This window comes from Ursus arctos, unplaced genomic scaffold (genome assembly GCF_023065955.2).
Source record: "Ursus arctos isolate Adak ecotype North America unplaced genomic scaffold, UrsArc2.0 scaffold_8, whole genome shotgun sequence".
Lineage (NCBI taxonomy): Eukaryota > Metazoa > Chordata > Mammalia > Carnivora > Ursidae > Ursus > Ursus arctos.
Window position 1 is genome coordinate 55,677,393 of NW_026623100.1, and position 22,240 is coordinate 55,699,632.

At 48.2% G+C, this 22,240-nt stretch overlaps 2 long non-coding RNA genes across 6 annotated transcripts in view; one reads left to right on the forward strand and one right to left on the reverse strand.

The window, feature by feature from the left end:
* LOC113241508 (uncharacterized) overlaps window positions 1-22,240 on the forward strand; it is a 79,860-nt gene that overhangs the window by 35,962 nt on the left and 21,658 nt on the right. For 3 of the 5 annotated variants that reach the window (XR_007190793.2, XR_008958245.1, XR_008958247.1), the window contains 3 exons: window positions 1,876-2,108; window positions 10,797-11,072; window positions 16,024-20,778. This is a non-coding gene — a long non-coding RNA (uncharacterized LOC113241508). The remainder of the gene's footprint in view (window positions 1-1,875; window positions 2,109-10,796; window positions 11,073-16,023; window positions 20,779-22,240) is intronic. The other 2 variants (XR_008958246.1, XR_008958248.1) reach the window with 2 other exon arrangements.
* On the reverse strand, window positions 728-14,127 carry LOC130543147 (uncharacterized). The gene is made up of 2 exons (XR_008958249.1): window positions 12,303-14,127; window positions 728-4,860 (listed from the first exon to the last, which is right to left on the reverse strand). It is a non-coding gene; the product is annotated as an uncharacterized LOC130543147 (long non-coding RNA).

Here is a 22,240-nt window from a genome sequence, read left to right on the forward strand (position 1 = left end):
CAGCGTCAGCATCCTAGGGCAGCTTGTTAGAAAGGCACAGGCTCAGGTCCCACTGCAGGCTGTGGAATTAGAAATTCTGAGGGGGGCCCAGCAGCGCGTTAGAACAAGCCCGCCGGGAATCCTGATGCTCGCTCAAGTCTGAGAACCCCAGTGAAGAGTAGCCCATTAACCACTTCGTAGTCTGTTACCTGCTCCAGCCCAGAGCGCTGGTCCGCCCCTCTCCAGGAGGCCTCCCGGAGAAAACAAAATTCTTGTCAACGTTCTCTCTTTCCTAATCAACCTAACTTGTTTTGCCTGGAGTAGTGACGTGAGGTAGTGAGGGGAAAGGGAAACGGCCTCAGGAACAGCAGGAGATGCTGAGAGAACGCTTGGAAGGCGTTTGCTCCATCCAGTTGAGGGCTGTGAGCAGAGAGTGTGCCTGGGATTAAGTACTGCCGAATTTAAACTGAGCCAAAAGGGAGACACGAGCACCCATTCTGCCCACGAGGGCGGCTGGGCCCCATCGTCCCAGGAGTGGGTTCCTCGCTGATCTGCCCCTCTCCATTCATCAGTGTGGATAAGAAGAGCTGTATAAACGTTGTTTATTGGTGTGTGGTATCTGGTCTTAAAGTAAGTCATGAACAGGACTTGTAATCATAGGGATGGTCTACAAGCATATAGCCTTTCTCTTGAGTAAGAGGTGATAAATTAGATATTATACTGGAATGATTTCTGCCAAAAGGAGGTGTTTATTTTAAAATTTTTTTTTATTTTTAAAGATTTTATTCATTTATGAGAGAGAGAGAGAGAGAGAGCACGTGCGGAAGCAGGTTTAGCAGCAGGCACAGAGAGAAGCAGGGCCCCGCAGAGCAGAGAGCCCGACGTGGGCTTGATGCCAGAACCCTGGGATCATGACCGGAGCTGAAGACAGACACTTAACCGACTGAGCCACCCAGTGTCCCAAACTCTGGTTCTTTATTGCATCTCCAATCACCTATTTCAGAAGGTCCTTCTGGAGATCCTGAGGCTGGGCTCCCGGGACCACAACTTGAGAACACGGCTCTTTGAGCGGATGCCCTCAAACTCAGAGCCTACATCTGAATCCTCCCAAGGCTTGTTAAAACACACACTGTGGGCCCCACTCCCAGGGTTTCTCATCTAGTTGGTTGGGGAATTTGCATTTCTAATAATCCCCTAGGGGACACTGACGCCGCTTGCCTGGAGACCACGCTTTGAGAACTACCTTGCTAGATTCTTCCATTGCATCGAAGAGCAAATTGGCCCTCAGCCCAGACCAGAGAGAGCTTTCTTTACTTCAAGCTAAGATGTATAACGCTAGTACCATCTGACATGCCCGGGTTTCCTCATAAATCACCGGGCTCCTTTAGTCCAGAGCTCTGCTCTCGCTCGGTCCAGCAAATGTTCTATTTGCTATTAAAACCAGCTGTTGGGAAACTCAGGCTCTAAGATTCCAGGACCCAGACACTACTTACAACACAGACACTGACTTTGTGAATGACCATAAGGAAGTCGTTTATCTTTCCCTGGCCCGATTTCCCCCTCATCTGACAAAGGTGACATCTTGAGGAGATGAAATGAGAGAATAAATTCAAACCCATTAAGACATATTTAAAGCTCACGGCACAAATGCTGGCCATTACCCTCACTCTGTGACCAGAGAGACAAAGAGAGCGGCTCCCGGGTCTTGGTTTTTCACTAACTGGGGTGACCCAGAGCCAGTGGTCTCCATCTGTCAAAGGCAAGGGATTGGCCTGGGTAGTCTCAAATGTCACTTGTAGCTGGACGATCGCAGGCTTTGACTCCCAACCCCAGCACCTGAGATTGGCTTCATTCTTATGTCGGTTGATACAGACATCTCTTTCTCCTCTTCTTCAGATTGTAATGCAGGTTTGCGACACCAAATACTCCATTTAAAGTTCCTGGGATGCTTGGAGCAAGTGGGAAGAAAAAGCATCAAGGTAACTGAACACCGAACAAAGCCAAGCGAAAACAAAAAGCAAACAAAACATGGCCGCGGACCTCTGCAGAGTGATCTGACTTGCCTTGACCACAGCGAAACCTTCAGGGTGCAGGTGAACACGGGACAAAGAGAACCAGGCAGAAGACAGGTGAGCGAGTAGGACTCCTTGCTCTCTTGACGTGGGTCATCCGCTTCACAGGGCTCTAAGTGTCCCAGCCAGCCTGAGGAGGAAGGCAGGGCAGGCAGCAGAATGCGTGGTTCCCCAGCAGGAAGCTCTGGCTCTGAGATCAAATACATTTCCCATAGTCCCCTGGACAGGACCTAGCTTGGCACCAGCTCTTTCCTGAAACTCGGAAGGTCAAGAGAACAAGGGTCTCTTTCTGAGTAAACCCTGAGAAGTCGTTGGTTCACCAGCAGCTCCTCAGTGAAGGCAGAAACCCTGGCTTGTGCTCGGGGTGGAGGGAAGTGAAACGAAGGATTCTCACTGAGCTAAGGGAAACTAGACCCAGAATGGAACCTCTGCAAATGTTGCCTTTTACTTGGAGTTTGCAAGTCACATTTAAAAAATTGTCTACTGATTGCTTTAACATTGATTCTCATTGATGTGTTTGTAAGTTCTTCTGTTTGAAAGGAGAGAGCAGGGGCGCCTGGGCGGCTCAGTCAGTTAGATAAGATCTCCAGGTCCTGGGATTGAGCCCCACATTGGGCTCCCTGCTCAGTGGGGAGTGGGCTTCGCCCTCTCTCTCTGCCCCTCCCCCTGCAAATTCTCTCTCCCAAATGAATAAATAAAATCTTAAAAAAAAAAAAAAAGGAGAGAGCAAATTCCCAAGGCGATTGTCTGGGTGGGAGTGGCAGGCTTTCCGACCACAAAGGCTGGGAGTGGGGGACAGGGGGCCGCTGCTGCTGCATCAGCCTTAATCTGGGGAGCAATTTTTGGTTGTTGAGGAACGGTATGACAATTAGTCTGATGTCATTAGAGTACACAGAATATAAACAGCTATGAAAACAAATTTTTGCAGTATTTAGGGACTGACTGATAGTAAGATAGAATACTGAGCCATGATCACTAAAAAGACAACTGGTGTGCAATTGTATCTGTTTACTTGTCCACATCCCATCGTTTGCACCCAGACTAGAAGGTACAATTGGGTGGGGCCCATCTTTGTCTTTTCCTGGATGTTGTCTCACCTTTATTAAGGTTGGCATTTAATAATTATTTGTTGAATTAAATTATTGAATGCAATTGATAGCAATTGCAAATTATTATTGCAAATGTTCAAATTACTGAAATACTGATGCAACCGAATCAACTTAAAAATGTCCTCTTTGGGATAAATAGGTTTCACCTTAAATCCATTTTGTAACAAAGCAGGGATAAGTATGTTACTGAATGGGTGACCAAATGAGAGAATCGAGGAGCAAATGAGTGAATAAACGAATGATCAAAACAATGAATGGAACAGACAAATAAGAAACACATCAGTAGCCTCTTGACTTGTCTGATGGATCGAGGCCATGGGCAGCCCTTGCTCTAGAGCGTTGCATGTTCTGCAGAGATCTGTAGTTGTCCAGCCCAATGTTGATGGGGACCAAAGGAACGAGACTGCGGTCGTCAGCTGGAGGCACACGGGAGCCATGTAGTGTTGCTCTGCCTTGTGGCCCAGGCTGCAGCATGGAACCAGACCCAAGTCAAGCTAATCCTGACAGATGATGGCATGAGCCGTGTTTGCCTTCTCAGGGCTCCTCCTTGTGGAGCGAGTTCTCTTCTTCCTACAAAGCCAGAGCCATCCATGCTGCATGTCTCAGGAGCATATCCCTGCTTGGGTCTCTCACAGGACTGACAGTGTCCCAGGTATCAGCTGTTCCTTGACCTAATTCATCACAGTTCCTCTCCTGTGGTATTCTACTCGGCTCTGTGGACAGTGGGGAGGACCCAGTTAACCTAGTCAAAGGGAAGAGTCCCCTAAAAGGTGGAGACAGTCATGATGTAACTGTCAGGCATAACTGAAAGCCAGAGGAGAAGACGTTTCTGGAAAGATGGGCCACCAGTTCCTCCCTTCTATGGGGTAGTTGTTTATGTGTTAGATATCAGGCCAGGTGCCATAGTAGATTAAATACAGACACAGATGGACACACAAACACACACATACACACACACACACACGCACACACTTTCTCCCTTCAGAACCTTACAGATGAATGGAGGAAGTCATACAAACACACAGAAATTATAATAGAGTCAGTATATAAGAACAACCATTTTTGGCTTAAATAACGATTTGCTGATTCCTATAAAGAGCCGCTCTTGCCCCTCTTTTCTTCCCATTAACCTTTCTTTCCTCTCTACCTTTATCTGATTGCACATTCCAGCTCAGGGACTTTATACAGAATAGCAGTTCCCCTGAAAAGCAAGAATAAGAAAAACAAGAGCTTTTCAGTCAATTCTTGTTGGCAGGAAAACACCAGAGACTGGGAGGGTCATGTGAGTCGGTGAACTGTTGCTCCTGGCAATTGAAATACTTAATTTGTCATCCGAAAAGGAGAAGTCAGGACTGCCCTGGAGCTTAGCTAAAAGCCATGGGGTTACCTGAGGTCTGGAACTAGGTTGCCAGGAAAGGAGAAAGGAAATGACCCAGTGGGGCCAAGGTCAGCGAAGGTTTCCACGCAGCATACAGCTTATCTCTGGTCTTCTGTATCCTGCCTCCGACTTCGGGAATTCACATTGCTTCTCTGGACCTCGATTTCTTCATCTGCAGCACAGCCATAGTATCTGCTCTGTGCACTTCACAGAGTTGTCCCAAGGATAAAATGGGTTAACATATGTACGTGAACTCCATCCCGAGCTCTCAACGTCGGACATAGTGGCTGCTATTTCAGGGGAATTCATGTTTCTTGGTTCGCTGGAAGAGAGGTGAGATTGGCAAGTACCCAACACTCCATTAAACTAGAGAAATGATCTAGCGATTTCCTCACAAACCATCCAAGGACTCAAACACCTTTATCAGGCATCCGCTCTGGTGTGATGTATGTGATTTAATTTAATCATCTCACCAACCCCACAAAGAAAATATTTTCTTCTTCTTTACGCAGAAGGAGAAATCAAAGCTCAGAAGAGTTGACTGTACCATGTTTGAGACCACATGGGGATTCTAACTCAGATCTGTCTGACTCAAAGCATATTCATTTTTCCCTGTGCCCCACTGGCTCACAGCTTTGATGTATGTGGGAATAAAACCTAGGCCTTCACATGAAGTCACCAAGACCCTATATGCCCAAGTGGGCCATGGAGAAATGAGAGAAGAGATAATGGGATTTCTGGAAAAGTCATCTAACCTCAGGACTGTTTTGTAGAGACAGCTGAGGGCTGATGAGAGGCCCCATGTCCACTAAATGGGCTTTGCCTTTTCATCCTCTCTGTCTCTGTCTCTCTCCAGTATCGACTTCAGATGACCCCAAAGCCAATGGTCCACAAAACACATCTTCCTGGCCTCACATAGTCTCTCAAAGATGCCCAACTCCCCTCCAGCAGCCAGGCCAGATGGACACTGGAGGTGGGACCTAGTTTGGAAACAGCTTGAGAGCTCCTCGGGGGTGGGCTGGGCGAGGGGCAGGCTTCATTCTATCTCCCTTTCTCTATGCAGTGCTGCCACCTCCTTCTGGCCTGCTTTCTGATGTCCCCAAGGCCTTTTCCAGTAGGGAGAGTGGAAGGACAGAGTGGATGTGGCCAATCAAGAAACGACATCTTTTAATCAGGTCATCCAGGCAGCCCCTTGTCTAACCCGGCTGGCTCTGAGCCTTTTGCCTGGGGATTATTCTGTTTTGTAACAGTAAAGCCGACCTCAAGCTAGGCCACTCTGTCCAGATCCTCGTTTGATCTAACAAGCCCAACAGCTATGTCACCGGAGAGTTCTGTCTTGCTGGCAGGTCTCCAGAAGGGGGCGTTGCTGTTTAGCCAGGGGAGTCAGCAGAAGGCCTCTCCCTGCTGCGTGGACTGCTTAGGTCACCAAGGGTAAGAGCCTGCTGATAGATTTTCCTTGGGTACAAGAGGATCCAGATTTTCTAGAGATGTATAAAAAGGAGACTCATACAACTTGTAAGAGATGCATCAAGTTTGCTAAATAGAAGAGCATTATATAAAAACCATTTTGCATTTTTATGATCAATCACTGTTACAAAACAAGCTTTTAGATAAAGAAGATGTGGTATATATATATATACACATATATATATATATATATATATATATATATATATACACAATGGAATATTACTCAGCCATCAGAAAGGATGAATACTTACCATTTACATTGACATGGATGGAATTGCAGGGTATTATGCTGAGAGAAGTAAGTCCATCAGAGAAAGACATTATCATATGGTTTCACTCATATGTGGCATAAAAGAAACAGTACAGAAGATCAAGAGGAAGGGAGGGAAAACCGAATGGGAAGAAATCAGAGAGGGAAACAAACCATGAGAGACTCTTAACTATAGGAAACAAACCAAGGGCTACCTAGAGGGGAGGTGGGTGGGGGGATGGGATAATTGGGGGATTCGCATTAAGGAGGGCATGTAATGTGATGAGCACTGGGTGTTATACGTAACTAACGAATTATTGAACTCTACATCTGAAACTAATGATGTGCTATACATTGGATAATTGGATTTAAATTTTTAAAAAGTTAAAAAAAAAGAAAGAAAACACAAGTTTTTAAAGCTAACATCTAAAAAAGAAACAAAAGCTATAAGGGACCAGAAATAAATCTAATAAAATGTATGCATGATCTTTATGAAGAAAATGATAAAGCTTCACTGATGTAGGTATTCTTCAATAGGTGAATAAGGTGTTCATGATACGAAGGTTCACCGTCATTTCAGTTTTTCCTAAATTAATTTATAAACTCTACGTGACACCAAACCAAATCCAGGTAGGATTTTTTTGGTGTGTAACTAGACAGATGTTTCTAACCTTGTTGTGAAAAAGCAAAGGGCCAAAAGAGTTATAAAATTTTGAAGAAAACAAGATGAGTGACTTGCCCTATAAGATTCTAAGACTTACTAAATTAAGGCAGTGTGGTGTTGGCCCGAAAGAGACAAATAGAACCGTTGGAACAGAATAGGCATTCCCCAGACAGGTCCCTCTACATGTGAAGACTTGATATGTGACAGGAGTGACATGCGGATTCATGGAGAAAGAATGAACAATTCACGTAATGGCACTGGGAATTTGGTAATGCATACAGAAACACAAACCCAAAAAGAACCCATTAAATTCTAGGCCAGGGGCGCCTGGGTGGCACAGCGGTTAAGCGTCTGCCTTCGGCTCAGGGCGTGATCCCGGCGTTACGGGATCGAGCCCCACATCAGGCTCCTCCGCTATGAGTCTGCTTCTTCCTCTCCCACTCCCCCTGCTTGTGTTCCCTCTCTCGCTGGCTGTCTCTATCTCTGTCAAATAAATAAATAAAATCTTTTAAAAAATAAATAAATAAATTCTAGGCCAAAAACTTGAAAAGCAGAACTTTAGTACTTCTAGAAGCAAATACAGAAATCTTTCAAGATCACAGCGTAGGCCATACTATCTGAAAACACAAAAAGAACAAACCATAAAGAAAAGTAGTGGTAAATTTGACTGCATTAAGAATATAAAGCCTCTTTTCATCAAAAGATGCCGTAAGGGAAAAATAAAAAGTAGACAAGTACAAAGTAGGAGAAGATCTTGGCAGTGCAGCAGCCATAGGAGTGTGCTGCTCAGTCTCCCTTCTAGAGAGAAACACCTGTCACGTGTGTGACTGGAGGACAGCCTGTAGCTGCTGTGCCCTTGAGAGCCACCCCAGGGTTCAAGTTGAGGCCATGCTCTCCCTGGCCTGATCCCCACTAAAGATTGAGCATGGCTGGAGAACCAGAGCTGAGCCATTCTTGCCTAATGTTGGATTCTTTTGAAAGGCAAACTTCCAGGACTCAGTAGCTGGCAGAAACCTTCTCAGAGCTGCCCTTCAGTGGAGGCTCTTCCTACCCAATCCTCCTTTCTTCTCTCTTCCTCTTTCCAGATAGCAAGATGTGCATTGGCATCTGAAGGCTTTTCCCAACCATTCCCACCCCCATCCCATTATCCTTCAGAAGCATTAGCCTCAATAATTGTCTTGCACTTCTAATTCCCTCTTGGTGTCTGTTTCTTGGAGGACTTGAACAGACATAGCCTATAAATGACAAAGGACTGGTATCCAGAATGTGTATGAAAACCAAAGTATAGATTGCTAAGATAAAAAAAAAAAACACTCAATAGAAAATCAGGCGAAAGATATGAACAGGCAGTTCAAAGAAGAACTCTAAAAGGCCAATAAATACAAGAAAAGATACATGATCTTACTTGTAGTCAGGGAAATGTAAATCACAGCAAACCAGATACCACTTTATACATGTAAGAATGATGAAACCCTAAAACGTTTGCAAAGAATTGGGGGAGATATGGAGCCACAGGAACACCTGCTGTTGGTGGGAGGGCAAATACATGGGGCCATTTCGGATTGTAGCTTAGTAATTACAGTACTCCTTTAGTAAAAAATGAGCAAGGACTCACTCATCGATTCCTCGTAAGAGACTCTCCTGTGTGTGCATAAGGAGATTTGTAGAAGAATATATTGCAGAATTATTTGAGAGAGGAAAAGAACCCAGGACAACCTGAATGTCCACCAAGAGAAAAATGGATGAACACATCGTGGGATAGACATGCTATGGAATATCATAGAGCTGCGAAAATAAATAAACCAAAGCAAAAACTTCCATATGGAACGGAAGTGAACAGCTGCGTCTGGGGTGTGAAAAGTTCTAATAATACTTATTTTAAGAAAGTTAAAAAAACAGAAAGAGAGCAAGAGAAAGAGACACTTGTTTATCCTCTAGTCTATAACCAGTTGACAAGTACTTTTGACATAATTTGTCTTGGCCACAGTAACTCTTGAAGGAGGCTATGATTTTGTAAGTTTTTCATCTATTAAAAGCAGACAGAAAAGGGTCGTTATTAATGATTTTTTCTCATCAACTGTTGAAGTTGCTAGAGGTTTGCTGGTATTCTCTTACATGTCTGCCCCCCTTGAGTGGGCCTGGCATTCGAGGAGTGCAAATGGGAGGGGAGAGGTGTGGGGAAGAGGTGGGGGCAGAGGTGAGGTAGGTGTGGGAGGGCTGTGGGGCCCCCACATGGGCACCCCTGCTGGGGAGCTGCCACGCTGGCCCTGCCTTGGTCTCGCATAAGCTGATAGTCCAGCTACCACCCCATGTGTATTGTCCTGGAATTCTTACTATGTCGCAGGAATCCAGCTCTGGCCAGTGATGAAATTACAGACAGCAGGGTCCAGCCTTGCGTAGGTGACCCAAGAGGGGAAACCTCTTTTCTGGATCCTGGCTTTGGAAAACCTCCCAGGCCTCTTGCCAGGGCCTTGTCCCTAGCTGCCTTCCTGATCTGGGACTGACTGACAAGCACTGAACTGTTTCCTGGCGCCTCCGTGTCCATAGGAAAGTGTCCCTCTACTGACTTCACCACCGCACCTTCCAATCGAGTCAACCGTAGGTAACACAGGGGTCCCCCTCTATCTGCCGTTTCAGTTACCAGAGGTCAACCTCAGTCTGAAAGCAGATGGTCCTCTTTCTGCCGTATCAACAGATCAATAGTTGCCTAACACTATGACATAACGCCTACATCACTCACCTCGTTTCGTCTCATCGTGTGCGCACCTTATCATCTCGCATCATCATAGGAAGAGAAGAGCGAGGACAGTATAGTAAGATATTTCGAGAGAGACCACATTTGCGTGACTTTTACCCTAGTGTAGTGTTATGATTGTTCTATTTTATTGTTAATTATTGTTCATCACTTATGATGCCTAATTTAGAAATTAAATTTTATCATAGGTATGTATGTAGAGGAAAAAGCATAGCATATATAGGTTTCAGTGTTATCTGCAGTTTTAGGCCTCCCCTGGGGGCCTGGGAATGTATCCTGCAAGTCAAGGGAGCTGCCATAAGCACTAAGAAAGAGCAGGATCTGGGCTAGGGCCATCCGTGAGCTGACCAGGTTGGGTCTGGTACCCCCAGACTTTTCAATCAAAGAGAGTGTTATTTTATTTTATTAAAAAAATCTGATTCAGAAATATTTATTGAGCCTTTCAATGTACTTGGGGGAAAACACAGAACAAGATTCTGACCATGTCCCCAAGGCATGCAAAGCTCAGAGAAGACAGACGAGGGAGGGGACAGGCGGTATAAGCAGAGGAAGTAAGGGCTGGGGTAGGTGAAAGGGAGGCTCCACGTGCCCCCGGGCCCCATCTAACCTAAACCTGGAGGGGTGAGAAGGCTTCTGGGGAGGTGACAGAGCCATGGGGGCTGAAGGGCCACCACCTGGCCAGGTGCTCTGTGTGGGGGTTGAGGTGCGGTGAGGGTGACTGTTGGGATGGTACAGAGAGACGCTTCCAGACAGAGAAGAGAGCCAGGAAAATCTTGGTGGCAAAGAGCAAGGACAAAAGGAAATCATGTGGCCAAGAATGGTGTGGAGGGGGAAACCCTGGAGTCAGGAAGGCCAGCTGAGAGCCTGGGAATGAAGAAGTCCTTTCCCACAAGGGGGTCGTGGGAGGAGGCACCCTTTCCTTCCCCCCACTTCTCTTTCTCCTCTCCCTCTTTTCTTCTCCCCTGGCCATGCATCGACAACGTCCTGGGGGCTCCAGATGAGAGATGCTGCTGACAGAGGTGTTGGGGAGAGCCGTGTGATGGGCAGAATAATGGCCCAAATGGCAGAAAAAAGAGTTTACTTCCTAATCCTGGAATCGGTGACTGTGTTACCTTACAGGCAAAAGGGACTTTGCAGATGTGATTAAATGAAGGATCTTGAGATGCGGAGGTGAATCTGGATGATCTGGGTCGGCCCTAGGTAATCACAAGAATCCTTAAAAGATGGAAGAAGGCAGAAGGTCAAAGTCAGAGGGAGATCTGAAGATGCTGTGCGGCTGGCTTTCACAACAGAGGAATGCGGCAGCTTCTAGAAGCTGGAGCACATCAAGTGGATGGCTCTCCCCTAAAGCCTCCAGAAGGAACGCAGCTCTGCCGGCACCTTGACGTGAGCCTGGTGAGACTTAGTTCAGGCTTGTGACCTCCAGGAACTGGAGGATAGTAACTTTGTGTTGCTTTAAGCTGCTAAGTTTGTAGGGATTTGTGACAGCAGCAAACAGAAACTAATATGGGAGGTGAACAGATTCCAGAGTGATTTAGTAAATAATTTGCTTAGAGAGAGGAGGTGGGAAAGAGGCCTCATGGGGTTTCTGGGTGTGAGTTAGGGAGGAGGGGTGGTGATCACATATCGGTTTTGAATATATTAGGTTTGAGTGTCCATGGTGGGGGGGTGATTCAAGGTAAAGATGTCCATCCAGTAAGCAGCTGTCTTCCTCTTGGGTACACATGGCCAGATTTCTGTTCTGCACTCCAGGATTCTCCCTTTCATTCCTGGTCATGCCCTCCCAGACACACCAGGCCTCGTCCAGGGGCTTAAAAAATGTTCCTGGGCTCCAGATCCCACTCTTTCATCAAGCAGAGCAGCCCCCTCCTACTGGTGGGGAGCTCTGCACGCAGCTGTGTCTGTGTCCCGGCAGCGACCCTGCCATCTGGGCTCGGCTGGCTCTCCTAAGCAGCGTCCCCACTGGCCCACAAAGGCCGCAATGCTAGCCGGCTGTCCGCGCAATCTCCCTGGCCTCCCTTCCCCCTACCCTTCTCTGTCCCTTCAGACCCGTTCTTCTCCTCGCTCTTCCTCTGCTTCTCCCGCTCAGATTTTGGCCCTGCAAAGAGGCAGCCAGCCTTCCTGACTCTGTGCTTGGCATTTGAACCTTAGCTTAATGTTGCTGTTTCAGGATTAGAGGACCCCAGCCCCTCTCTGCAGCTTTTGCACATACTGTTCTCTCTGCCTGGAACGAGTTTCTGGAAGAAACCACTGGGTCTGCTTGACTCAACTTTCAAAGCACTTCTGCAGGCTTTCTGTACACCGATGATAGTTTCATTTATGTAGCACATAGACCGTAAATCATACGGATCGTAAAGGTCTGTTTACCCGCCCGTGTCCCTCTTCCTGACCGCAAGCTACTTGTGAGAAGGGACCCTGGTTTATTTATTTCAGGATCCCCTGCACCTAATAGGGTAGGTGGTTCAGTCAATGTTTTTGTTAAACCGAACGAAACCCTTCTAGATTGCCTCTTTCTGCCCTCTGATAGCTGGGGCGCTTGTACCAGCAGGCGGGGTTTTCCTGACCGCGAACGCACTAATTAGCAACAGGTGGATAGCCGTGCTCTAAGCCAGGCGCGTCACTTACATAACAGAGCCTTCTTCTCCTCAGTTAGCTGTCTCCCGGCTTCTGCAAAAGCTCCGGTTCCCTTCTCATCCCCGCCTGCCCGAGGCTGCAGGGAGCACAGAGATCTTGGCCCCCCTGACAGATACCTGTCTCTGGCCTCCCTTCTCTTCTTTGACAACGTGAGCCAGGCAGGAAGGCATCGCCTCTGTCTTGGAATGCTTTGGCAGGTCTGGAACCCAGAGGAGAGAGTCACGTGGAATGTGTGGCTGGGGGGAGGGATGGGCTGGGACCAAATGGTGACTGACGGTAGCAGAGTCTCCAGGGCTATAAATTCCATTTTCCCTTGGGGTGGGGCAGGGAATCAGTGTTGAGAAATGCTAGAATAATTGACCTTGAAAATGAAAAGGAAATGGGAAGCATGTGAGCAGTCTTAGTGGTTACTCACCTGTCACGTGCGGCCCTCCAAGCTCTCATTTCCAAAGGGAAGGACGAGCTGGTGCAGGTCTTAAGGACACGTCTCAGTTGCCTTGCCGATTCAAGCGGCTCTGTTTGGAGGGAGGGAGCCAAATGCAGCTGGAGCCTGGTCCCCCTGCATCTCTCTCTCCTTTTTAATTTTATTTTTTATTTAAATTTTTAAAATTTAAATTCAATGTAGTTAACATATAGTGTATTATTAGTTTTAGGGGGAGAATTTAGTGATTCATCAGTTGCATATAACACCCAGTGCTCATCACATCAAGTGTCCTCCTTCATGCCCATCACCCAGTTACCCCATCCCCCCACCCACCTCCCCTCCAGCAGCCCTCAGTTTGTTTCCTAGAGTTAAGAGTCTCTTATGGTTGGCCACTGCAGCTCTTTGTTCACTTCGTTGCTCTTCCCCCAGCCTAGGAAGGAAGGAGGACCCAACTACATTTCGGTCCTGTTGCACCTCCTCCTTACCCCCAAGGTTAAAAGAGTTAACTCAATACTGTGCATCATAACCCTGGAAACAATGAGCTCCGTGTCACAGAAACCCTGTACGTCTCTGCAAAGAACTTTTAAATATAAAAGCCAAACACTGACTGATAAATAGCACAGGGCGACATATTTAATACTTTCGTGGCTCAGCGGGTCTGCCATTCTGCTACAGGGATGGTGCTCACCCATGGGCACCGCCGTCAGCAGAGTGCCTTGTAAAACAACCCCAAAGTTTCTGCTGCCTTAGGTCTGGGGTCAGGTAGCGCATTTGCATTTCTAACAAGTTCCCAGGTGATGCTGATGCAGCTAGGACAGGGACCCCTGCTTTGAGAACCAGTATTTTTTTAAGAGCTAAAGAAACTTATTAGAGAGAAATTAACAACCACCACAACAAAATAGACACAAAAGTTACCATGAAAACTGGTGTCAGGGGGGTCGCCAGTGGAAGACCTCTGAACAGTTCATTGTCCCCTATGTGGTAGGTCACTGTTTTCCAGAATCATCCAAGGTGGAGGAGAAACATCTTCTCTAAAGGGGGTGCCCTGGGATTCATAGCCTCTCCCCTTTTGGGCTCCTGGGATGCCCCTCGCACAACAGCGTCTACACATCCATCCTCTCGGTACACAGCTAAGCAGAGACGAATGTCAGGCTGCAGTGCCTCTAAGACTATGGGATCTGGCAATTAGAAGGCTCCGCTTGTGTTAACCAAAAATACATCTCCAAATCTTCCTGGTTTCCTGCTCTTATTTCCCCAGCCCCGACTTTGAGTCTAATGTCTTCTGAAGCAGACTTGGAAGGCCAGTGTTTCTCTGTGAATAATCTCCTTTCCCCAAGAACACAAGTAGTTCTCGGTAGAAACTGAGTTATTGCTTTTGTCCTTAGTTTCCCAGATGAGTCAAGATAATTTTCTGCTTGACTCCATGTCCACCCTCTGATTTCACTATGATATTCTCTCATGGGCTCCAACAGCTTCAGCTCCCTTTGGTGAGCCTTCCAGAGCTGGGCTCTGCCACCTCTCCCTTCTAGAGATTACAGCTTCTTGCCCCGCTTCCCCAGAGAATTCTCATCCCTCCCCCAGTGAACTGCCTTCGGAAGACTGCCTGGCCTGCTTCAGACCACTTTATGGTGTTTGAGTCTCCCTCTATCCCGTGGGAACTGGGAAAGAGCTCTCACTTTCTAGGCAATAACATCACTCAAATGCACCCCCTCCCCTGCCCCCACTCCCCTAGGCTGTGTTGCAAATTTGGTGGAGGGAGGAGGTTGGAGGGGTGAAGTAGGGGGTGGGAGGCTGGGAGAGGTGGAGATCATTTGCTAATGAAATATTGATCATGGGGAAGATCAGATCTGTGTTCTCCTTCCCTCACACTTAAAAAAAATGCATTTGATGTCATTTTTATTTTGGGTGTGTTCCTTAATTGGTTCTGTATTTGTGGTCTCTAAAAGGTCTTAATTGGGCTCTGACCACCGCCTTGGAACCATTGTATCTGTGATCAGATGTGTGTTTTAGTGAGAGAAACTTATGCACAGCTTAGCAGGCTGTTTTAGTTTTATACTGGTCGAGGGAAAGAATGAATTACACTTCTGTGATGCCATGGGCCTTAGCTTAGCAGGACCACAGGATTCATAATTACAGCATCATACATCCTGCAGGTTTCACTTCAGAAAATATCTTACATTTTAAAAAAAGTGTTTTTGAGACTGAGAAGGGTAAAATCTGTAAAACCTTTTTGGTCTCCACAGAGAAAACCTCACTGCCTGCCTCCCTTACTCACATATAAAGAGACGCATTCTCTCCGAGAGGAAAATGACAGGAGTCCCATGACAGGGCCTGCTGAGCCGTAACTCCACGCAACAGCTCTTGGACATATTCTCTTCTAACCCACAGCCTTTCTGGAACTGCGTGCTGGTGTCCTTGCTAAGCCTCAAGGATGGCACTAGGCTATTTCTTACCTCTGATCACATGGAACAATTGTTAGGACTCAGTTATGAAGCCGGGGCAGCAGAGTTCAAGGTTTGGCTGGAGATCTGACTCCAGGACAAAGGTCTTTGTGCCATCTGAGCAAATACCAAGACCTGCTCCCTGTTCCATGCCATTCTCAGCTCACGTCATGGGGGCATGGTTAAGGAATCCAAACCCAGAGCCAAAGCTGTCATTCTGGCCGGACATGAATGTGATCACGGGTGGACGCTGCAGAGTGTGGCAATCCAACCAGAAGCTAGCCAAACACAAGAGAGTCTCTGAAAATGCAGTGGTCACCCTGTCCCTCGCCAGTCCTCCTGCTCCAGAGGGGACCTTCTAGGGTTCACCTGGGTGATCATCTCTGGCAGTCTGAATGAGGACCACTGCAGAAACAACAGAGCGATGCATGGCAGAGACCCCCGCCCCCATCCCTTTGCCATGTAGATTGGTCGACGGGGCCCAGGCCCCCAGGATTTGGGGCTTGCTTGCTCAAGTCACTTTCTCGGAAATGGCAGCATGAGGTCACAGCAGGCTGGGTGCCTGCCTCTCCCCCTCACCTCCCCCCGCCCACCAATGGGGTCAGTGACGGCAGCTCCCAATAAAAAGACTTGCTTAGGGGTGTCTGGGTGGCTCAGTCGGTTAAGTGTCTGCCTTCTGCTCAGGTCTTGATCCCAGGGTCCTGGGATCAAGTGTGAGTCCTATATTGGGGTCCTTGCTCAGCGGAGAAGGCTGTTTCTCCCTCTGCCTCCCACTCCCCCTGCTTGGGCTCGCAATCTCTCTGACAAATAAATAAATAAAATCTTTTTTTTTTTTTTTTTTTTAAAGAGCTTTGCTGAGAAGAGTACACTGCATTCTGGAATAAGACTCCTTTTGAAATTTCTACCTCATTCTGAACTCATGGAGTCGGGGGCGGGGGTCTATTACCAGGAAAATTACAGGCAAAGGTAAGGTTGAGGAATCATTTTTTAAAAGGTATTTACAGCAAAAATAATTCTCTGTTCCTTTCCAGTGAGCTCTCCAGGCCCTGAGTTGTTCGTCCCCCCGATTCTGTGCCGTGTGTGTGCTGAGGCTCCCCTCTGCAGTGGGGTGCACGCCTGGGAAATCATGGCGTGAGGGGTTCTTCCCAGATACCGCCCATGAAGCCATCCGAATGATTGCAGGGCAGGTCACTATGGTTGTCTTTCTTTTCTAGCGGGGAGACTGAGGCTCTCGGGCAGGAGGGAGTTGCATAAGGCCCCACAGTACGAGTGCAGAATAGAAGGCCATGTAACTGCTCTGAGGGAGGGGTTGTGCCAGACCCGCCACGGTTTCCTTCCCAAGGCCCAGGCAGGCCTTCGTTCCCAGGGGTGCAGGGAGGCTGTGGGGGCCCGGCAAATGTGCTTCTGGCCAGGGGAATGTGTTCTTAATGATACAAGACATTAATTGAGCATTTACTATATGCCATGCACTGTTCTATGTACTTGTATTAACTTAAGTAGCTCTATGAAGCAGGTGTTATTATAATCACCCCCATTTTACAGATGAGAAAACCGAGGCACACAGAGGCTAAGTAGGCCTTGTGGGAAGTACCAGAGCCAGCGCTCCTAATTTCCACCTTCTGCTGTCTCATGCCCGTCCCCGTCTGGGTATGAAGGCCGACTATTGACCTAGCACGCTGCAGGTTCACGTACGTGATCACGTTTAATTTCTTTCTACGACAGCCTTCGGACTCAGGTGGATTCAATAATACTGTTCTCACCAGAGGCTGGGGAGACTGAGGCAGAGGTCAAGCACCGTCCTCAAGGTCACCTTACTAGTTAGTGATAAATGAACCACTCAGGGCTCCTGATCAGGAAGAAATGTTTGCTGCACTGACCCACCAGGAGTTAACCCTCTGTGTCGGATCAGGGAGGAGCAGTCATGCGCAACACGAAATCAGGGTGTCAGGTGATTGACGACCCAGGACTTCCCCATCATGAGCTGCTTACAGAATAGCGTGGAATCCTTGCCTCTAGGTGCTCTCGGGCTACAAGGGCAAGACAGGCGTGGCTCTCCTTAGGCGATGAGCGTGAACGGTAAGCCCACAGGGGGAAGTGAAGAGTCTTGGAGAGCCATCTCAACAGTGCCGAGCTGTGCTTTGTCCCAGGCCTCCCGGAGCTGGCCTGTGGGGTCACCTTGAAGGAACAGAAACAGTGGCCACACTTTGTTTTGAAGCTCTCTGTCTCCCATGGTTGCTCTGACATGTTCTGTGTAAGAACCTCACATTCATCCTCCTGAGACAAGAAAATCTGAGGACCTGGCCACCATCAATCAGGAGGACCCCTTTCGGACAGAGTCCCCACCTGCCACCTCCCCACCGGCCAGCCCCATTTGGTCCAGGGTGTGGATTGCTTTTAGCATCTTCTCTGTTCCAGGTGGTTCCTGGTGGGCAGGGTTGCAAGACCGATGTCATTCAACATGCAGGACACGATCCAGAGTAATGTCACCAGAAGAGCCTCCTGGGCCCCTCACCTCAGACGGGAGGCGAGGGGCTGACCAGGCAGCACCCACGAGTGGCCGTTTAAATACAAAGGTAAGGTGAGAAGAGACCTTAGAGACCGCCTTTTAATTTTCTCGAAAGCCGAGTTTGGAGAGTCGAGGCCTTTGCTCAGGACCCCTAGAAGGGTTCGCGGTGGAGCCAGAAGCAGAGCCCGGCGGCGACGACACTCCTTCCGGCACACGTCCCGCTGCCCCCGGGGATGTCAAGGAGGAGTCTACCATCTGCTCGGCGGCTTGCTCGCTAAGTGCTGCCCGGCCGCTAAAAAAAATCAGGACTTTCTTGGGTACAAAGATTTCCTTATCTTCTCTGCCCCCCCCCCCCCCCCCCCCCCGCGAATCCCTGCTGCCTTAATTTGAGGCCGACTTGGTCTAGAAGGGCTGAGCAGGCATGAGGAAACCCCACACGCCAGAGCCAGGAATCTGTCTGCAAGAGGGAGAGATGCGGGACACGTCAAGCAGGTGGGCAGGTATCAGACACCACGTGTCTCTGCGGGGGCGGTACTGCCACCCACCGCTGCCCAGGCTTCCTGGCACCGGCTGCCACCCCCACCCCCAGAGGGATGATTCAGCCAGAGGGCACACTAAAACCTGTTAGCCACGGAACACCAAGTAAACAGCCCCTAGGAATTTCTCTGACTTGAATTTCAACTCATTTAGTTGGGAGCATCTGTCCTCTAGGGTTGGGGAAGGGGAGGGGCGGGGTGGGGGAGGCTAAGATAACAAGGGCCTTCTGCCTGAAGGAGCCCGTGTGGTCTAGAGGTGCCGAGGTCCCCAAACACAGTTCCCAGGATATTTGCTGGGGCTACTGCAAGGACAGAGGGTGGGGAAAGGGGAGACTGAGGGGGACACTTATTCCCTGCACCCCCTCGCCCCCTGCCACTGGTTAGTCAGCTTTTATCAGCTTTATCGGGGGCTCTGCCTACCCTTTGTTTCAGGTGAAGAGTCGGCTGCAGATCCAGTGGGGAGGTGTGGGAGGGGAGACGGCAAGGTTTTAAGCTCACACTTGGGAGTGAGCTATCCAGCCTGCTGGTCCCAAGAGCCAGAACTCGGCCGTTTCCACTTCGAGGAAGCGTCACCTGGGCTCTATCCTCTCTTCCCTTATGAGAATGGTCAGGGAGGCTAGTCTTCCTTGGAAATACTCTCAGGCTTCTGCCTGTGCTCTCAGGCCGGCCCCGCAGCTCACTGCCCCCCAGGGTCTCCCACTCGCCTACCATCCCATCCCTTGAGTCTTTCTCAGATGAGCCCAAAGATGTGACACTTACTGAAAAGATAAAAAGGATGATTAAAGATCAAGGTTCTATTATTGCATAAATTGACAGGGAAGAAGAAAGATTGGGGGTGGGGTGGGGAAGAAGGCAGGAAGGGCGGTGAGGACCCTCAAGCCTGTAAACCCGGTCGGGGCTACTTGTAGCAAATAATATTTACTTTCTAGTCCCACAAGCTTCATAGATCCAGGAGGGAGGCAGAGACTTCGAGGTGGCTCCTGCTGGCTCTGGTTAGGGAAAGTACCCTAATTAGGATGGGGTGGGAAGCCAGAAAAAAGGTAATTACTCATCCTATCCCAAATGAGGCTCACTGACTCCATGGGAAACCTGCCCCGGGAACACACCCTATTGGAAAGGTCAACACCACCAGAAGAAAACTGCGGGCCGATCGGGAGTGTACTCTGACATTCAACCGAGGACTGACAGGTCTCCAGAAAAAGGCCGGCCACCTTTGCTGACTGCTGAATTCCCAGCTCAAGCTTGCTCTCCAAATTCCATGACGAGCGGAAATCTCCACCTCCCCCAAGTGCCTTCCTGCTGTTCTGCGCAGTTACCTATGAAAGCAATGACGACTTTTAAAGCAACGTTCCCTGCGTAGTAGGTGTTTGACAGGGGGTGGATCTCAGGGAGCTGGGGGAGCGGTGATGACGGAGCAGATGAAGAGGGAAAAATAATAAGGTTATACATAGGTTAGCAAATCTGGATTTTTAAAAAGTAGGTTTTGGAGAATACCTCTACTCCAAAAATAGAGGTTATGGGACACAAAAAACAGGCCTAAACTTTCCATTGAGATTCTTAGGAACAGAGGGATTTCAGCTCCAAGGGATGATAGCCTAGTAATTCAACTCCCTTATCCCCATGACTAAAAATAAGGATGATTAAAGAATGGAATCCTAGCTCCCTGTCATCCCAGACAGCCAGGCCTTGTCCCTGGACTTGTAAATCAGGCAAGCAAACAAGCACACTGGAGAGAAATAATTGCCTTTGTAAATATTTTGACTGTATCTACCCATTATTAAGGCAGTAAGGTTGAGGACCACAAGGTCACCAATGGATCCCCATTGGGTCCTTCTCTGGCCAGCTGCTTCCTGGGTGGGTCAGCGTATGTGCTTGAAATGACTGTGAAGTCAGCTGGCCTCTCTCCAACCGTGTGTCCTTGCATCTTCTGTCGTTGGGAGCGACTTCCATGTCCTCCAGAATTTCTCAGGCTGCATCTCCAAATGCCTTCTGCATGATTTGGAATGTCATTCCTATCTCACAACCTGCTGTCTCCAACCAGGGATTCCTCCCAGGGCATTGACTGCGTTTCCATCAGGAGCTTGTGTTGCCACAGCTGCGAGAGCAGATAGAGCTGGGGGACAGGTGAAGCTGTCACTTCAGCAACTCCTCAGACATGGCAAAATAATTCCAGCCCACAAGAGAACCCAAAGAATGTCTCTGCTACGGGGGCCAGTCCGTGGGACATAGATTTCCTTAGGCGCAAGGCTCAGAGATGTCAAGGCCGGGACTATGGCCAAATGGGACGGTAGAAGATTAACTCAGAGAGAAGGAAAGGTGAGACACAGGTACATCCTGAATGTCCTGAGCTGGGCCAACGCAAGACAGATTTCACGCAAGACAGATCTAAATTACCTTTGGGATTCCCCTAATTAAATTCTCTGAGACTTTGAAATTACAGCAAGTATAGGGTGTAAATTGCTTTGCATTCTGTTTGCCTTCTATTAGACTTGTACCGTTTCTGATCGTGTTTGGCCCATGGTGGTTGGCTGTAAGCAAACTGCACCGAATCCCATGAAAGGTAAGGACATTTCTATTTAACTCCCCCAAAGTCCATATAGGGATACACACACACACACGTACACATACACTCTGCAAGACTTTACTATTATCCAGGTTGAGCCAATATTTCTGTTGTCCTAGGAAGAAAGAAGGAGATGTGGCATTAATGGTATCTGTATTTACCGGAGTTAGTACAGATTTTTTTCAGGGTGTGTCTCTGGCCCTGGAAACTGGGAAATCAAACTTAAAAGGAAAGAGAAATACAAGTGACCTGCCATCTAGAAATCTCGGAGACAGGCAGCACAGAGTGAATGGGTGTTACTGGTGTCTCCAAGACTTCCCCTTGGCTCCAGTCATCCCAGAGAACATGGGAGAGCAGGATTCCACCCCAACCCCACCATAAACCTGAGGCACGTGCAGGTATGCTGACCCCATGGGCTGCTCTAGCAGAAAGCAGTGAGGTCATGGGTGGATAACAAGGATGTTCATGAGATACGGTGTGGTGAGAAAAGCCTGACTTAGAATCTGGGCTGCACCATCCACCAGCTGTGTGATCTTGCCCCCGTGCCTTAAACTCTCTGGGCCTCAGTTTCCTCATGTGGTGCGATGCTCAGAATTGCCTAAAGTGACCGTGGGTTCTCACTCTGGATTGCCTGGACAGTGAGACCATGTTAATTTCAAAAATTGTGGTAAAATATTTGTAACATAAAATGTGCAATTTTTAAGTATAAATTCAGGGGCATCGATGACATTCACAATGTTGAGCAACCATGACTCCTATTTCCAAAAGGTTTCCATCACCCCAAAGAGAAACTCTGTAACCCTGTAACTGACTCCCCACTTGCCCCTCCCCCAGCCCTTGCTAGCCTCCGATGTGCCTTCCTTCTCTATGAATTTGCTTATGCCAGACATCTCATGTGAGTGGAATCATACAATATTTGTCTTTTTTGTGTCTGGCTGATTTCACTCAGCTTCATGCTTTGAAGGTTCATCCGTGGCAAGGCAGGTGTCAGAACTCACTCCTGTTTAAGGCTGAGTATACACCGTGGTTTGTTTATCCGATCGTCTGGTGGTGGACACCTGGGTCGTTGCCATTTTTTGGCTGTTGGGAATAATCCTGCCACAAACATTGGCGTGCGAGTATCTGTTCGAGTCCCTGTTTTCAATTCCTTTGGATATAGACCTAGCAGTGAAACACCATCCACTTTTAACTTCCTCCCCCATCCTGGGTGCTCACACCAAGCCAGAAAATGAACTCTGATCCTAAAAATAGACAGAGATTTAGATGTTCTAGGGCAAGCTGACTGCAGTGTGACCACAGAAGAGTACCTGTGTCAACCCTTTGTCTCTTCAAAGCCACACATGCTATTGCTCCCTCTGTGTGCAAATAGCCAAGCCTCTGTGGAGGGCAGCGTGGGGGGGAAGTCAGATACTCTCAAGGGGGCTCCTGCTGCTTGCCTCCTCCCTGAAAGAGCAGAAAA